Source organism: Primulina eburnea, chromosome 1, assembly GCF_022965805.1.
Source record: "Primulina eburnea isolate SZY01 chromosome 1, ASM2296580v1, whole genome shotgun sequence".
Lineage (NCBI taxonomy): Eukaryota > Viridiplantae > Streptophyta > Magnoliopsida > Lamiales > Gesneriaceae > Primulina > Primulina eburnea.
In genome coordinates, this window is record NC_133101.1 from 57,207,744 (window position 1) to 57,223,929 (window position 16,186).

The 16,186-nt window shown below is 33.3% G+C and overlaps 1 pseudogene; it reads left to right on the top strand.

Annotated features, from left to right (window-relative positions):
- Positions 1 to 1,872: 1,872 nt before the first annotated feature.
- Positions 1,873 to 5,386, top strand: LOC140833118 (phospholipase D alpha 1-like; annotated as a pseudogene).
- The last annotated feature ends 10,800 nt before the right edge of the window (positions 5,387 to 16,186 follow it).

The window sequence follows — 16,186 nt, forward strand, 5'->3', positions numbered from 1 at the left end:
CGAAGGATCTTCCTTTCCTTGTGTTTTCTATCCACTTATTCATGCAGTAGATAGTTTCCCTCTGGTTGTTCGGATTAGACTTGTCCACTCGAGTCTTGATTCCCTGCTTCGATCTTCTTGTTTCATCAAAATATCTAATTTAAAAAGTTATAAGTTTAAAATTGATCATCCAAAACAAGCCAAAACGAAATTCTAGTTTTCTTTTTCTTTTTTTTTTATTTTTGTTTTTAATTAGGAATAGTTTGGTTTGGTTTGATGTTTAACAAAACTGATGGTTGGGATTTTTGATAAAACTCGAACCAATATAATTATGTTCATCCTTGATGAGATACTAGCGAATAACGCTCACACAACGTGTATGTATGAATCATGATCATGATCATTAATAAATCGATTTGATTCACAACATTTCGTTATGGTTAATTATTATTTGTATATAGATAATATAACTATATTCAATATGTGATTTATAGAGATGATAGGTGAAAAGTAGATTATATATTGTATTTATGAGTAAATTATATGAAAAACATTATTTATCTAAATGAGTAGATATTTTCGTAAAAACTAATTTGTTTCACAAAGTCAGACCACTAAGAACCTCAACCTTTATAAGCCAAGAACTTGATGTTCTACAAATTAAGAACACAAGTTAATGTAGCATGTTGTACCATACAATTTTAGCACATGAATGTCACGTTTTTTTTTTTAAAAAAATACAATTTCGTAGAAGGTTATTGTCCAAAAATACTCAATTCTTCTAATATAATACATGTTTTTTTTAATAACAAAAATAACTTCAAACCTATTTTTTTTTTTAAAAAAAAAAAACATTGAGGTTGCTACGAGGACTGGTAACTCCATGTATTTCACTAATAATTTAGTTAAAACGGTCGATGCTCCTAATAATCTATCTTTGTTAACAACTTGTTTTTTTCCCCAAAATCAAATTCAATGTAATTTGTATATGAAATTGTATCATCATGAAAAACTACAATTTCATCGTCATGAGCGACAACAGACATCAACATATCATCATTGTGATACAACGACGAAGACGATAACAAAAAATAATAATAATAATCATCGTCGTCATCATTTTTTGATAGACTTTTACAAAAGAAAGTAATATCGAAATTGCCATATTGAATAAAAACTTTATTAAAAGATTATTGAATAATTTTTTTTATTAAAATTAAATAATAATAATCAATTAATATTTATTAAGAACATTGTGTTTTTTTCTTTTGTATAGTTTACCATGTAACATTCTAGCTAGATGACAACTAATCTTTAAATTTGACATGATAGAATGACTCTTCGATAAAAAAAAAATTTAAATATTATGGAAAACTAATGTTTCATTAAATAATTTCCAGAAATATTCCAAACTATTAATTTTGAAATAATTATATCTAAAAAAATTATTCGTATACAATGCATGAAAATAAAAGTACCAGCAATCATATTAATTTTTAAAATTCAAGAATTATATCATTTTAAAGCCAAAAAGAAGTCAATTAATACTATTTATTTAAAAAACAAAAAAAGGAAAATAAATAATAGAAAAAGAACAAAAAGCTAAAAACGAGGGAAAATTGAAAAAAAAAACATTTTTTTGGACAAAAAAAATAAACTTTCTCCTACCTCAGACGAGATAATCAATATCCATGACTCACTAGCTATCTATGGAGCGGTTCTTTCTCAACAGTTCCCTCGCTTTTCTAGCTCTTCACTTCACCATTCCTCACACAGAAAGATCGGATCAAATTCCATTTTCTGTCTTGACCAAACCCTTCAAACTAATAACCATTCCGTAAGATTCTCAGATCTCTTCACACCACATAAAATGGGTTTTATTATCATTCTTTTTTCTTTGTAGTTTTTTTGTAAAAAGTACTTTCTTGTACAGGGCTATCAATGAAGTTTGTAATGTGATCATTTGGGTGTTCAACTTTTGATATTTGGTCATTGCTAACGTAGGTGAAAACTAATGGCTCAGATATTGCTTCATGGCACTATTCATGCTACGGTCTATGAAGTGGATAAACTGCAAAGTGGTGGTGGTGGTGGAGGAAATTTTTTCAGCAAGGTGCATGTTTCATGTCAAGCTCTGTTTAAATGTTCTTTTTTTTTCTTTTTTTTAAATTTGAAACTTTATTTCGTTCATTTGGGTTGGTTTTATTCTATTTCTTGCCGATGATGTTGTTTTTATGCATCTGAATTTAGTTGAATGAGATTTAATGCCGTTGAATGAATTTTCCAGTGTCCACGGCTTGTGGAAATTTGATCTGTGACTTGGGTGGTGCTTGTGATGATCGATTTTAGCTGTTTTATCCTTTGTGCTTGATGTTCCTTTCAATTATTTTTCTGGTCGCTGGTCTGTGAGTTAACTAAAATGAATAATTTAATCAAATGTTTTGAAGTTGGTGCAGTTTAACTGCCTTCCAAGATGCTTTTAATCGTTGCTTAGGGTGATAAATGTTGTTTCTTCAATGGAGTTCGTGCTAACAAAACAAACAGAAGATTGTGTGGCTATGCGCAACTAGGATCCAAGACTTTGGAGATTGATTTCTTATATATCTTTGTTGGTGGTTCATAACAAGCTTGTAATTCTCGTCATAGAATGATTGTGTTTCCGCTGTCCTTCGAGTCTTCAAATCTGTTAGGTTGATATGAGTGCTGAGTATTCGATGTTGTTGGATGAGTGATTGAAATTTTAAAACAAAGTCATTTGTAATGTCAAATAGAGGCTTTGTTTTGGTTATGTAATTTTTGCTGACATGCTAGGCTCATTGCTGAATTATTCTTGTAGCTTGTTGAGAACATCGGAGAGACAGTTGGTGTCGGAAAAGGAACTCCCAAGATTTATGCAACAGTTGACTTGGAGAAGGCTAGGGTCGGGAGAACAAGAATCATAGAAAATGAACCGAAAAATCCTAGGTGGGATGAGTCATTTCACCTTTATTGCGCACACATGGCTTCAAATGTAATATTCACTATCAAAGACGACAATCCCATCGGTGCAACTCTGATTGGAAGAGCTTATGTGCCTGTCTGTGAACTTATGGAAGGGGAAGAAGTGGACAGGTGGGTCGAGATATTGGATGAAGAAAAGAATCCTATACCCGAAGGTTCCAAGATCCATGTGAGGCTGCAGTTTTTTGATGTAACTCGAGATCGCAACTGGGCTCGTGGTGTGAAAAGTAGCCGTTATCCAGGGGTGCCATATACATTCTATACTCAGAGAACAGGTTGTCGGGTTTCTTTGTACCAGGATGCTCATATACCCGACAAATTTATTCCCAAGATCCCATTATCTGGAGGAACTTATTATGAGCCTCACAGATGTTGGGAAGATGTTTTTGATGCAATAACTAATGCAAAGCACTTGATATACATCACTGGCTGGTCAGTGTACACTGAAATTGCATTGATTAGGGACTCTAGGAGAGAGAAGCCAGGGGGAAATGTTACACTTGGAGAGCTTCTTAAGAAGAAAGCAAGCGAAGGGGTGAAGGTTCTCATGCTCGTTTGGGATGACAGAACCTCAGTAGGCCTGCTGAAGAAAGATGGATTGATGGCTACTCATGACGAAGAGACCGAACAATTCTTCCAAGGTACCGAATGTCCATTGTGTGTTGTGCCCTCGTAATCCAGATGATGGCGGAAGCTTTGTTCAGGATTTACAAATTTCGACCATGTTCACTCATCATCAAAAGATTGTGGTGGTGGACAGTGATTTTCCATCGGAAGATCAAACAAGAAGAGAATTGTGAGCTTCGTAGGGGGTCTTGATCTTTGCGATGGGAGATATGATACACCATTTCATTCCCTTTTCAGGACGTTGGACACTGCTCATCATGATGATTTTCATCAGCCGAATTACACGGAAGCTGCTATCACAAAAGGTGGGCCAAGGGAACCTTGGCACGATATTCATTCCCGGTTGGAAGGGCCTATTGCTTGGGATGTTCTGTTTAATTTCGAGCAGAGATGGAGGAAGCAAGGTGGGAAAGATTTATTACTTAATCTTAGAGAACTTGATGATGTTATCGTTCCTCCATCTCCTGTGATGTATCCTGATGACCATGAGACGTGGAATGTTCAGTTATTTAGATCTATCGACGGTGGGGCTGCCTTCGGATTCCCTGATGCACCTGAAGAAGCAGCAAGAGCAGGACTTGTAAGTGGGAAAGATAATATAATCGACCGAAGCATACAAGACGCATACGTTCATGCCATCCGACGAGCTAAAAATTTCATTTACATAGAAAACCAGTACTTTCTTGGAAGTAGCTTTGGATGGGAAAGCAATGATATCAAGGTTGAGGACATTGGAGCTCTACATCTCATTCCGAAGGAACTTTCTTTAAAGATTATCAGCAAAATAGAGGCCGGGGAAAGGTTCACTGTATACGTTGTGGTCCCTATGTGGCCTGAAGGTATACCAGAGAGTGCATCAGTTCAAGCTATCTTGGACTGGCAGAAGAGAACCATGGAGATGATGTATAAAGATGTGGTCCAAGCCTTTCGAGCTAAGGGCATCGAGGATGATCCGAGAGATTACTTGACCTTTTTCTGTCTTGGAAACAGAGAGGTGAAGAAGAAGGGAGAATATGAGCCTCCTGAGAAACCAGAACCAGATTCAGATTATCTTAAAGCTCAGGAAGCTCGGCGTTTCATGATCTACGTCCATACCAAAATGATGATAGGTAAAGATATCCTTCCATTTCCAATGAGTGTTCAATTTTGTAGCATTTTCTTGAGAAAGTGAGTGAGACAATCTATTTTACCTTGCAGTCGACGACGAATACATTATCATCGGGTCAGCCAACATCAACCAGCGATCGATGGACGGTGCAAGGGATTCCGAGATAGCCATGGGGGCGTACCAACCATACCATTTGGCTTCGAGGCAACCAGCAAGAGGTCAGATCCACGGATTTCGAATGGCTTTATGGTACGAGCATCTAGGCATGCTCGACAACTCCTTCCTACGTCCAGAAACTTATGAATGTGCAAGAAAAGTTAATGACATAGCTGAGAAGTACTGGGCTCTTTATTCAAGCGACGAACTCGAGAGAGATTTGCCTGGCCACTTGCTCCGGTACCCCATTGGAGTTGCCAGCAATGGAGAGGTGACCGAGCTCCCCGGATCCGAGTTCTTCCCTGACACAAAAGCTCGTATTCTCGGAACGAAGTCCGACTACCTCCCGCCAATCCTAACCACATGACTGTGTCTGTCACCTTGATTTCGAGTAAGAATAAGCTTAGTGTTTTAGCAAATAAGAGCTGGTGTTAGTGTTCCATACAATGTTGAATGGTAGATGATTGTCACCCTTCCTGAGTTGAGATTTTGTCGAATAAGAAGCCTTGATCCAGATATTGTGAACTTGTGCTTAACAAACACCCACAATTCTTTGCTGAAAAAATTAGCTTGAATTTTTTTCCATCAATAATTCAGACGAAATATCGAGTTCGAGACAATATTCTTCTCCATCTAACAAAAACTACAAAGAAAAAAGAATGATAATAAAACCCATTTTATGTGTTTATTCCATTTCACATTAAAATTCGTGTGTCTTTTAAATCATATGATTGTTCAAATTAGACATGTCGATTGCTTTTCTAACATATTAATTACTAGCCCTCAACAATGCTCCTTTGTGTACCTTGTTATCATGAAAATCAAATACGTGGTCTTGATTTTGATATCAATTGTAAGATTAAGCTTTTATTTCTTTAGCGAAAATATAGCCGATAATAAAACTTTGGTATTTTAAATTATATGGCTGGTCAAATCCCACGTAATATTCAGGGGAAAATCACATTTGTAAATAAAGTTATGACAAAAGTCTAAATTTTACTCTCTAATCTATCTATCTATCTATATCTATCTATCTATATCCTTATAAATATACCAGTTTTAATTGTGTTTTTACCTCATTACCCTTTTCTTCAGTTTTAATGGTGTTTTTACCTCATTACCCTTTTCCTCTTCCAACTCTTTATGTATTATTATTAATTAGTTATTATTTATTGTTTAATTACCCGACTTGTTGGCTTCCCTTCACTGCAAGAGCCTTCTTTCTCCCCTACAGTTTCAGTATTATTAATTAATATTAATACTCATATTAATTATTAATTAATAAATAATATTTGTATGATAATGAGTAATTAATATTTGTGTTTAAGTGCTAACTCCCTTATTCTCGTTATGTTGGTTGTACGTGCATTTGCCTCTCGTTTTTCCTCAGCACCTCATACACAAATTCGTTTTATTCCTTGGCTGCATGTGGCTTCTTCTTGTCTGTCGTCACTCCATCCCGCTTCACGCTTGCCTTTTGTTGCCAATCATGGCTCGTGGTCGAAAGCCTAGGCCGACTTCTACTTTCGTCTCCAGGTGTTGCTCTCGTATACTTTGTTTCATTCATTTTTATGGCTTACCATTATTCGGTTCTCGTATACTTTGTTTCATTCATTTTTATGGCTTCCCGTTATTCAGTTTTCGGTTTTTAAAGCCAACGGTTGGTGTGTTACTTTCTCCCATTCTCTTGCTCGCATCTTCCTTAGTGTTGTACTGTTTTTTATTCTTTAGTTCTTCCTTACTCATTCCCTCGTGTTTTGGCAGTGAAATGTTGGACAGTTTGTCGAGTTGTGAGAACCCACTTTCTACTACAACTGGTTAGCTTCTGTAATTATAGTTCTTAAACTTCGAAATGGATTTATGCAGGGGCGGAGCCAGGATTCAAAATTACCTGGGGCTAGCTCCGTCCCATGTTGTATTTAATAAAATAAATAATTAACTAAAAAAATTAAAATAAAAAATAAAACACTACTGAAGTTGTGCTCAGCGATTCTTCTTAGAATAAAGCTCGTAAATTATTAATCATTATCAACTTTTTCAATCAAATTTCGTTCGATGTATATTATCATAGAATCTCCGAAAAACTCTACTTCTATTTTGTTACGAAGAGCTGTTTTAAAAAGTTTCATTGCTCGAAAATTCCTACAAAATTCCATAAATTCGCATTTATATTTTCTATAGCATCTAAACATCTAAATAATAAATAATCAACACTAAAAATCGACAATCCCCAATATAAAATCTGGAAATTCGAAATAATGCTCAAATAAATTCCAAAAAATTATCAATACCATCAATCAGCTCAAATATAGTACCTACAATCAACAATTTAATATATATCCATTATCAAAATTCAAAAAAACCAAAATGCCCAAATTTCGTAACACTAAAATATGAAATTACCTTTAAATTCAAAATCTAACTAAGAACAACAAGAACGAGCTATAGAAAGTCTAACACTAAGATTTCCTCATGATTTTCGGTGAAAACGATGACCGATGGGCGACGGCTGATTTCAAGGCGACAAAGAAACTTCGAAAATTTGGTATTAAAAAAATAGCTTATGTCGTGGGCTTTCCGAATCTACAATCGATTTTGAAAATTGACGACCGATGATGAAGTTACGGCCATTTGAAGTAATGAAAATTGTGATAGTTTGATATAGAAAAATAGATATGATGCAGCAGATAAGTGAAAGAGAGAGGAAAAAATTGAGCCTTGGGACTAATCAATTTTTTTAAAAAAATAAAACATATTTATTCTTTAATAAAAAAGAACTAGGTGGGGCTGGAGCCCAACCCAGCCTCTTACATAGCTCTGCCCCTGGATTTATGGGTTTTACAAATTATTTCATTTTTGTTATCTACAAATCCCAGGTTGTGCAATTGGTAGTTCGTCTATTGGTCTGGGATGCTTAATCCATTGTAGGTTTGTTTTCTTATTCTTGGTATTGGTTGATTTCCTTGTTTTTTTCGATGAAAGTTGTTTTTCGGGAATCCCTCCTTGTTTATTTTATCACTTTTTTGTTTTCCTCAAGTTATCGAGCAGAACATCGATCACTTGCAGAATTTTCCTGTGATTCCAAAATGTCGCTATTGTGGAGCATGGAGGTTTCCACATGAATCCCTTTCATTTTGTTGTTGTTCTGGCAAGATTCAGCTCACTTCCCCTATTATCATGTCGCGTCTTCGTGATTTATTTACTGATGTATCGTGTCCTTCACCTATTTCGTTTCGCCGAAAATTTCAGTTGCATAATAGTTTGTTTTCATTAACATCATTCGTAGTTCGCCTTGATAAAGATCTTTCGTCTCTTAATCGTGGAGTGTATACATTTCGTGTATCGGGGCAGGTGTTTCATTCTTTGCCACTTCTTGTGCCCAGTGATGATGGGCCTAAATATTTTCCAACTTTATTTTTGGGACAGTGACAATGAGCTGCGTAATAGAATATTTGTTGTTGGTGAAGAAGCCGTTGATGAATCTACCATGGCTTTGTTGATGGATATATTAAAAGTGAATCTCTATGCTCAGCTCCTTGAGAGGATTAAGCAATGTCCTTCTGTAAAGAATCTGAGGTTGCATATTTGCAAAGATGTATCTATCGATCATAGGCGTTATAATAGCCCATTCGCCGATCAGGTTGCTGCTACATGGGTGGAGGGTAATGACAATGCTAATATTCCTTATGACCGAGATATTGTTGTTCACGCATATGATGGACATATGCATATGATAAAACCTTACTTTGGCTGCTATGATTGTGAGAACCTGAAATTCCAGCAGTAGTAGCAGCTGACCAATTTCAGCAGAAGCCAACAATTCCAGCAGCAACTCATATTTCAGAAGATGACATTTTCCAGCAGACAAATTCCAGCAACAGAAGAGCGAATTCCAGCAGACAGTTACTGATTCAGCTTAGATTTGTAACTGAAGCATTTATCACGGAATAAAGGTTGTTAATGGCAGATTATGGCCATTAAATGGGAAGCTAACAGTCAGAATATTTGCCTATAAATAGCATCCTCAACCTCTGAATTGGTGTTACACAAATCTTGAATTATCACTTCAAATATTTGAGATAAGAGAGTGCTTATTTTCGGGCAGTAGAAAGCAGTAGCGAGAGCAAGCCTATTTCCAGAATTCAACCGAAACTCTCTAGCAAATTACTGTAAGTTGGCTTATGTATAGTATCTTGATTTTCGGTGAAAACGATGGGCGACGGCTGATTTCAAGGCGACAAAGAAACTTCGAAAATTTGGTATTAAAAAAATAGCTTATGTCGTGGGCTTTCCGAATCTACAATCGATTTTGAAAATTGACGACCGATGATGAAGTTACGGCCATTTGAAGTAATGAAAATTGTGGTAGTTTGATATAGAAAAATAGATATGATGCAGCAGATAAGTGAAAGAGAGAGGAAAAAATTGAGCCTTGGGACTAATCAATTTTTTTAAAAAAATAAAACATATTTATTCTTTAATAAAAAAGAACTAGGTGGGGCTGGAGCCCAACCCAGCCTCTTACATAGCTCTGCCCCTGGATTTATGGGTTTTACAAATGATTTCATTTTTGTTATCTACAAATCCCAGGTTGTGCAATTGGTAGTTCGTCTATTGGTCTGGGATGCTTAATCCATTGTAGGTTTGTTTTCTTATTCTTGGTATTGGTTGATTTCCTTGTTTTTTTCGATGAAAGTTGTTTTTCGGGAATCCCTCCTTGTTTATTTTATCACTTTTTTGTTTTCCTCAAGTTATCGAGCAGAACATCGATCACTTGCAGAATTTTCCTGTGATTCCAAAATGTCGCTATTGTGGAGCATGGAGGTTTCCACATGAATCCCTTTCATTTTGTTGTTGTTCTGGCAAGATTCAGCTCACTTCCCCTATTATCATGTCGCGTCTTCGTGATTTATTTACTGATGTATCGTGTCCTTCACCTATTTCGTTTCGCCGAAAATTTCAGTTGCATAATAGTTTGTTTTCATTAACATCATTCGTAGTTCGCCTTGATAAAGATCTTTCGTCTCTTAATCGTGGAGTGTATACATTTCGTGTATCGGGGCAGGTGTTTCATTCTTTGCCACTTCTTGTGCCCAGTGATGATGGGCCTAAATATTTTCCAACTTTATTTTTGGGACAGTGACAATGAGCTGCGTAATAGAATATTTGTTGTTGGTGAAGAAGCCGTTGATGAATCTACCATGGCTTTGTTGATGGATATATTAAAAGTGAATCTCTATGCTCAGCTCCTTGAGAGGATTAAGCAATGTCCTTCTGTAAAGAATCTGAGGTTGCATATTTGCAAAGATGTATCTATCGATCATAGGCGTTATAATAGCCCATTCGCCGATCAGGTTGCTGCTACATGGGTGGAGGGTAATGACAATGCTAATATTCCTTATGACCGAGATATTGTTGTTCACGCATATGATGGACATATGCATATGATAAAACCTTACTTTGGCTGCTATGATTGTGAGAACCTGAAATTCCAGCAGTAGCAGCAGCTGACCAATTTCAGCAGAAGCCAACAATTCCAGCAGCAACTCATATTTCAGAAGATGACATTTTCCAGCAGACAAATTCCAGCAACAGAAGAGCGAATTCCAGCAGACAGTTACTGATTCAGCTTAGATTTGTAACTGAAGCATTTATCACGGAATAAAGGTTGTTAATGGCAGATTATGGCCATTAAATGGGAAGCTAACAGTCAGAATATTTGCCTATAAATAGCATCCTCAACCTCTGAATTGGTGTTACACAAATCTTGAATTATCACTTCAAATATTTGAGATAAGAGAGTGCTTATTTTCGGGCAGTAGAAAGCAGTAGCGAGAGCAAGCCTATTTCCAGAATTCAACCGAAACTCTCTAGCAAATTACTGTAAGTTGGCTTATGTATAGTATCTTGAAATCCAGTTTGTTAATCTATGTTTTAAAGCAAAGTTTTGTATGATCGATTTCTGATATCTGGATTTTGAAGCACTGAAACTTAGTGAACTAATGGTAGGAATATATATTCTGAACATTACTGATTACTGATTACTGATTACTGGTCTCACCCCTTAGAGGAGAGAACATATAGGGGACTGATATCAGTTTAGCCATGAAATTCACGAATGTGCTCAGTGCTTATTTGATAAACTTCTGATTTCCGACTATTGAATACCGATTACTGATTTCTGAACACTGAACACTGATTTCTGTTATGAAAATAAGAATTTCTGTATATTTTCGTATTACTGTTCTGTATGAAAATGATTTCAAAAAACTGGGAGTTATTTCCTCCCCCGCTTACTGAGTGACAACCATATCACTCACCCACCAAAACATCTTAGATAAGAACGATGAAGAAAGGCTAGAAGAAGAGGAGCAGATCCAGTTCTGGGGCTAGTGAAGAAGATTGTAAATTCTCAGTTTTATTTATGTTGTTTTCCGCTGCGTCTGTAAGACATTGTGGTGTTTGGTTTGTTTTACATTTCCACTGTAAAACATTAATTATTCGAGTTTGTATCAGACATTGGAATATTCAGTATTTATGAATAAAAGACTGGTTTCTGAAATTCTGTACTTCTGAGGCTTGTTGTTTTCGAATGAATATTGGAGAGCAACGCCGTTGTCAACCAACCCCCGTCCCGGGGCGTGACAATGATCCACTACAATATCCGTTGTTTGTCCCCTATGGTGATGTTGGTTGGCAACAACACATTCTGAAATCTGGAATTGATCATAATCCTCCTTCTTTTGGCAATAACTTGACATCTACTTCTGGATTTCCTTCTCTTTCTCAGTATGTTGGCGGTGAAAGCTGAGTTGAGTTTTATGAGAAATTTAATATAAGGTAGAAAATATTTAAAATTATGTCATTATTTGGTGTGGTTGATAATTATTATAAATCAAATTTTCAAATATGCTTTTTAAACAACTGAAATTGAATAATTAATTAAACAAATTACATCTGCATATTAACGTGTAAATTAATTTACGTATGTCATAATGTGAATAATTACCTCTGTAAATTTTATTCTAATAAAATACTTCAGCATATCAATTTGTTTCCCAATATTTGTTCTTTGAACAATAGAGTTACCCTTAAATTTTTTAGGTATATAGAGTGCAACTAAAATTTCAATTAATTAAAATATGACCAAAATATAAAAATAACATAGACAAACCAATCCTTTAATGTATTTAAAAAAATGAGAAGAAATTATTTGGCCATTAGTTAGACAATCAAATAGGTGTATTGCCAAAAAATTATATTATATAATATGACATATTAATAGAGATATTAGCAAAATAGAAAGACCAGCATGGAGTATTTCAATCATTTTCAAGGTTGAAATATATGTGAAGTAATCTAGGATGCAAAATAGGTAGCCCTGTATTTTTATATAATTTCCAAGAATAAAATATATTATCATAACATAAAAGACAATTCTAAGTCACTATTTCCGCCAACAATTTTTTACAGTATAAATTTAGCCCAAGGAAATATAAATGAGTTGCCCAACACCGAGGTAAAAAACTGAGCTCGTCCTTGATAAATTAAGTTATTTATATATTTCCTTACACTAATTGAATATGTTGTTTAACCATTGATATCTTCTCTCTTTTTCCAAACATACTTTCATTTTGCCATTTTAATATGGATTCTTTTGATTGTAGCGATTCGTGACAAAAATGATCGAATGTTGTCATGCAGGAAATATTATTGATATCAGATACAAATCAAAGATAATGATTCATCTATTCTGTTATATGGTGGCAGATTGTTGCAACAATATGTTGTTGATATGTACATTAAATTGGAGACAACTCGCCTCGACTACTACAGACGAAATCAAACAGAAATCAAATCAGAGATGTATCAAGGGATAGTCGACAGCGTTGTTGGTGGAGAGACCCGCGGTAGCGAGATTGGTCACCATATTGTTCTCCCTACATCGTTTATTGGAGGCCCAAGAGATACGCGCAAAAGATATCTTGATGCTATTGCCTTGGTCAAAGCGTTTGGGAAACCAGACTTGTTTCTTACGATTACTTGCAATCCTGAATGGAAAGAAATTAAAGAAAATCTATTTGATGGTCAAGTTGCCCATGATCGGCCGGATCTTGTTTCGCGAGTTTTCGTTCGAAGTTGATTGACATAAAAAACCAAGTCCTCAAAAAATGTGTATTCGACAGTGTTGCTGCATATGTTTATATTATTGAATTCTAGAAACGAGGTCAGCCACATTGCCACATGCTTCTTATCTTATCCACTGATTCCAAGATTATTTCGCCTGAAATGTTTGATTCGTATGTTGTTGCATAGATTCCGGATGAGAATCGTTTCCCGAAGCTCTTTCATTTGGTGACGAGGCATATGATGCATGGCCCCTGTGGCTTGCTGGACAAAAAATGTCCTTGTATGGTAAATGGAAAATGCAAGCTTGCCCCTGATACCACAATTAAAAATCTCGTTGACGCATTGCTGAACGAAAACTACAAAGTCTTGTTTAAATCAAATCACTTCATAGACAAACGTGGTCCCATATGTTCTATAGAAGCTGAAGGTTTTGACAAATTCGATGACAATTTGAACAGAGAAAGGAAGATCAAAAAATGGAAATTAACGAAGAAAAGTAAGTCAGAATCTCAATCTATCATCATAGAAGACAAGAAGGGAACAAATGCATCATCAATAAAACTCGCCAAAAAACCCAAGAAATAAGAAGCATTGGAAGATTATACAAAAAGGATGATATCGCAAGCTACGTCAAATTCAAAGGTTTTGCTAGAAAAATTTCAAATCAAACAAGAAAAATAGGGAAAATAACTTTTGTAGCATTACATATGTATGTATGCAAATTATATGGAGGATACCAATCAAGTCGTTTGCAAATTATATTGAGGATACCGATCAAGCCATTTGTAAGAGCCTCTTTCAACTTTTGTTGCTTAAAAAACGTAATTGCTCATAATCAAACGTTCCTAATATATTACATGAAATTTCATTATCATTAAAAAAAAAGTTAATATTACACAAACTCAAAAAATACACATATTTATGTATACTCCTTTCAAATAAATCACCGACAATTATATTTCACGTGAATTATATTTCACGTGCAACGCACGTGCACCATCCTAGTAAATCTAAATATACATATTGAATTGTGAATTTACTCTATTGTCTTTATCCTTGTTATTATCTATTAATTACAATTATGCATTTACTCTTTTGTCCTTATCCTTATTATTTATTTACTAATTACTAAACTTTTAAATTCAATCCTTATTATTAATTATTAATTACAATTATGTATTTACTCTTTTGTCCTTATCCTTATTATTTATTTACTAATTACTAAACTTTTAATCCTTATCCTTATTATTTATTTACTAATTACTAAACTTTTAAATTCAATAGCCGAGATTAAAATTTGTTTTGTGAAAAAACCTTACAAATAATCTATATCTATCTATATCTATCTATACTAATCTATACTAATATAAAAATATATGAATGTGTTGAATTGTGAATTTACTCTATTGTCTTTATCCTTGTTATTATCTATTAATTACAATTATGCATTTACTCTTTTGTCCTTATCCTTATTATTTATTTACTAATTACTAAACTTTTAAATTCAATCCTTATTATTAATTATTAATTACAATTATGTATTTACTCTTTTGTCCTTATCCTTATTATTTATTTACTAATTACTAAACTTTTAATCCTTATCCTTATTATTTATTTACTAATTACTAAACTTTTAAATTCAATAGCCGAGATTAAAATTTGTTTTGTGAAAAAACCTTACAAATAATCTATATCTATCTATATCTATCTATACTAATCTATACTAATATAAAAATATATGAATGTAACCTTCATTTAATAATAATCTTATTTATTTACTAATTACTAAACTTTTAATCCTTATCCTTATTATTTATTTACTAATTACTAAACTTTTAAATTCAATAGCCGAGATTAAAATTTGTTTTGTGAAAAAACCTTACAAATAATCTATATCTATCTATACTAATCTATACTAATATAAAAATATATGAATGTGACCTTCATTTAATAATAATCATTAATACATATTTTTTTAAATCAATTTTCAATATATGATGCTAAATACATAGCTAAATACATATTACTAAATAATATATTATCTATTATTAATCTATTAAGTATATGACTTTCATTTGTGAGCTTACTATTATATTATATTTTTGTTTTACAATTTGTCATGTTAATGGTGTTATTTAATTCATTTTTTCTCTTAGTTTAATAAGATCATTAATAGTGTATTTAACTCAATCAAGCTAATTATTATTTTAATTTACTTTAATTTTAATTTTAGTTACTTAAATTTATACATTGCCATCAAATAATAATAGGAAGACAAAGGGAAATGAGTCGGATTGAATAAAAATAAATTATTTATAAATATTAATGTCATACACAATTTCTTTCTCCCATTTAGAATAAAAATATTTTCAGACTTTTTAAGTGTCAATAAAGATATGTGATTGAGAGAAATATTTGTCTTTAAGTGATTTCAAACATTGTTTTTAAGTTATTTAGTCAATTTTTTTATAAATGCTGATAAATAAATATTACTAAATAATATGCTCCATTTGATCATTTTGTGTTCTTGCAATGAGAGGAGTTTTTTTTTTTTTACCCTAGCGTTAACATGTTTGATTGTTATATGTCTTTTGTATTGATCATGTAATTGTGTTTGCATTGTTTATGTGATTTGTTTGTTTGCACAAAGAAAAGAGAAAACAAAATCAAATATCCAACAAAAACGGTTATTTTTCAATTTTTTATTGTTGAAATATTTTGTTAATTTTTAAACACATAATGCATGTTTTCTGTTAGCTTAGATTACTTAGTTTGAAGTGACTTAAAAAATATTTAAAAGATTGAAATATTTATTCGTTTTTACCTTATGTCTCATAATATCAAGAGATAACATTTTTTATTTATCGGGGCAAATGTATTTTCAAACTTCTGTCTATAAATCAATATTTAAATTTTTTACGACATTATTATATTCTCTAATCAATTTTTTTTACTTAAATTGATAGAAGACATTTTAATTTGAGTTTTTATGTTCTTGTTTATATTATTTTTGTAATATTATTTATCATGAAAATAATAGGTGAACTACAAAATTTGGTAGGTCTAAGAGTCCTCTGGTGAACGACAAATATGGATAAATTATTAAAATATATAATATCCAGTAGATTTTTGGCATGCGATTTTGCTCTAATTCAATGATTATGCATGATTCTAAATTTTAATTAT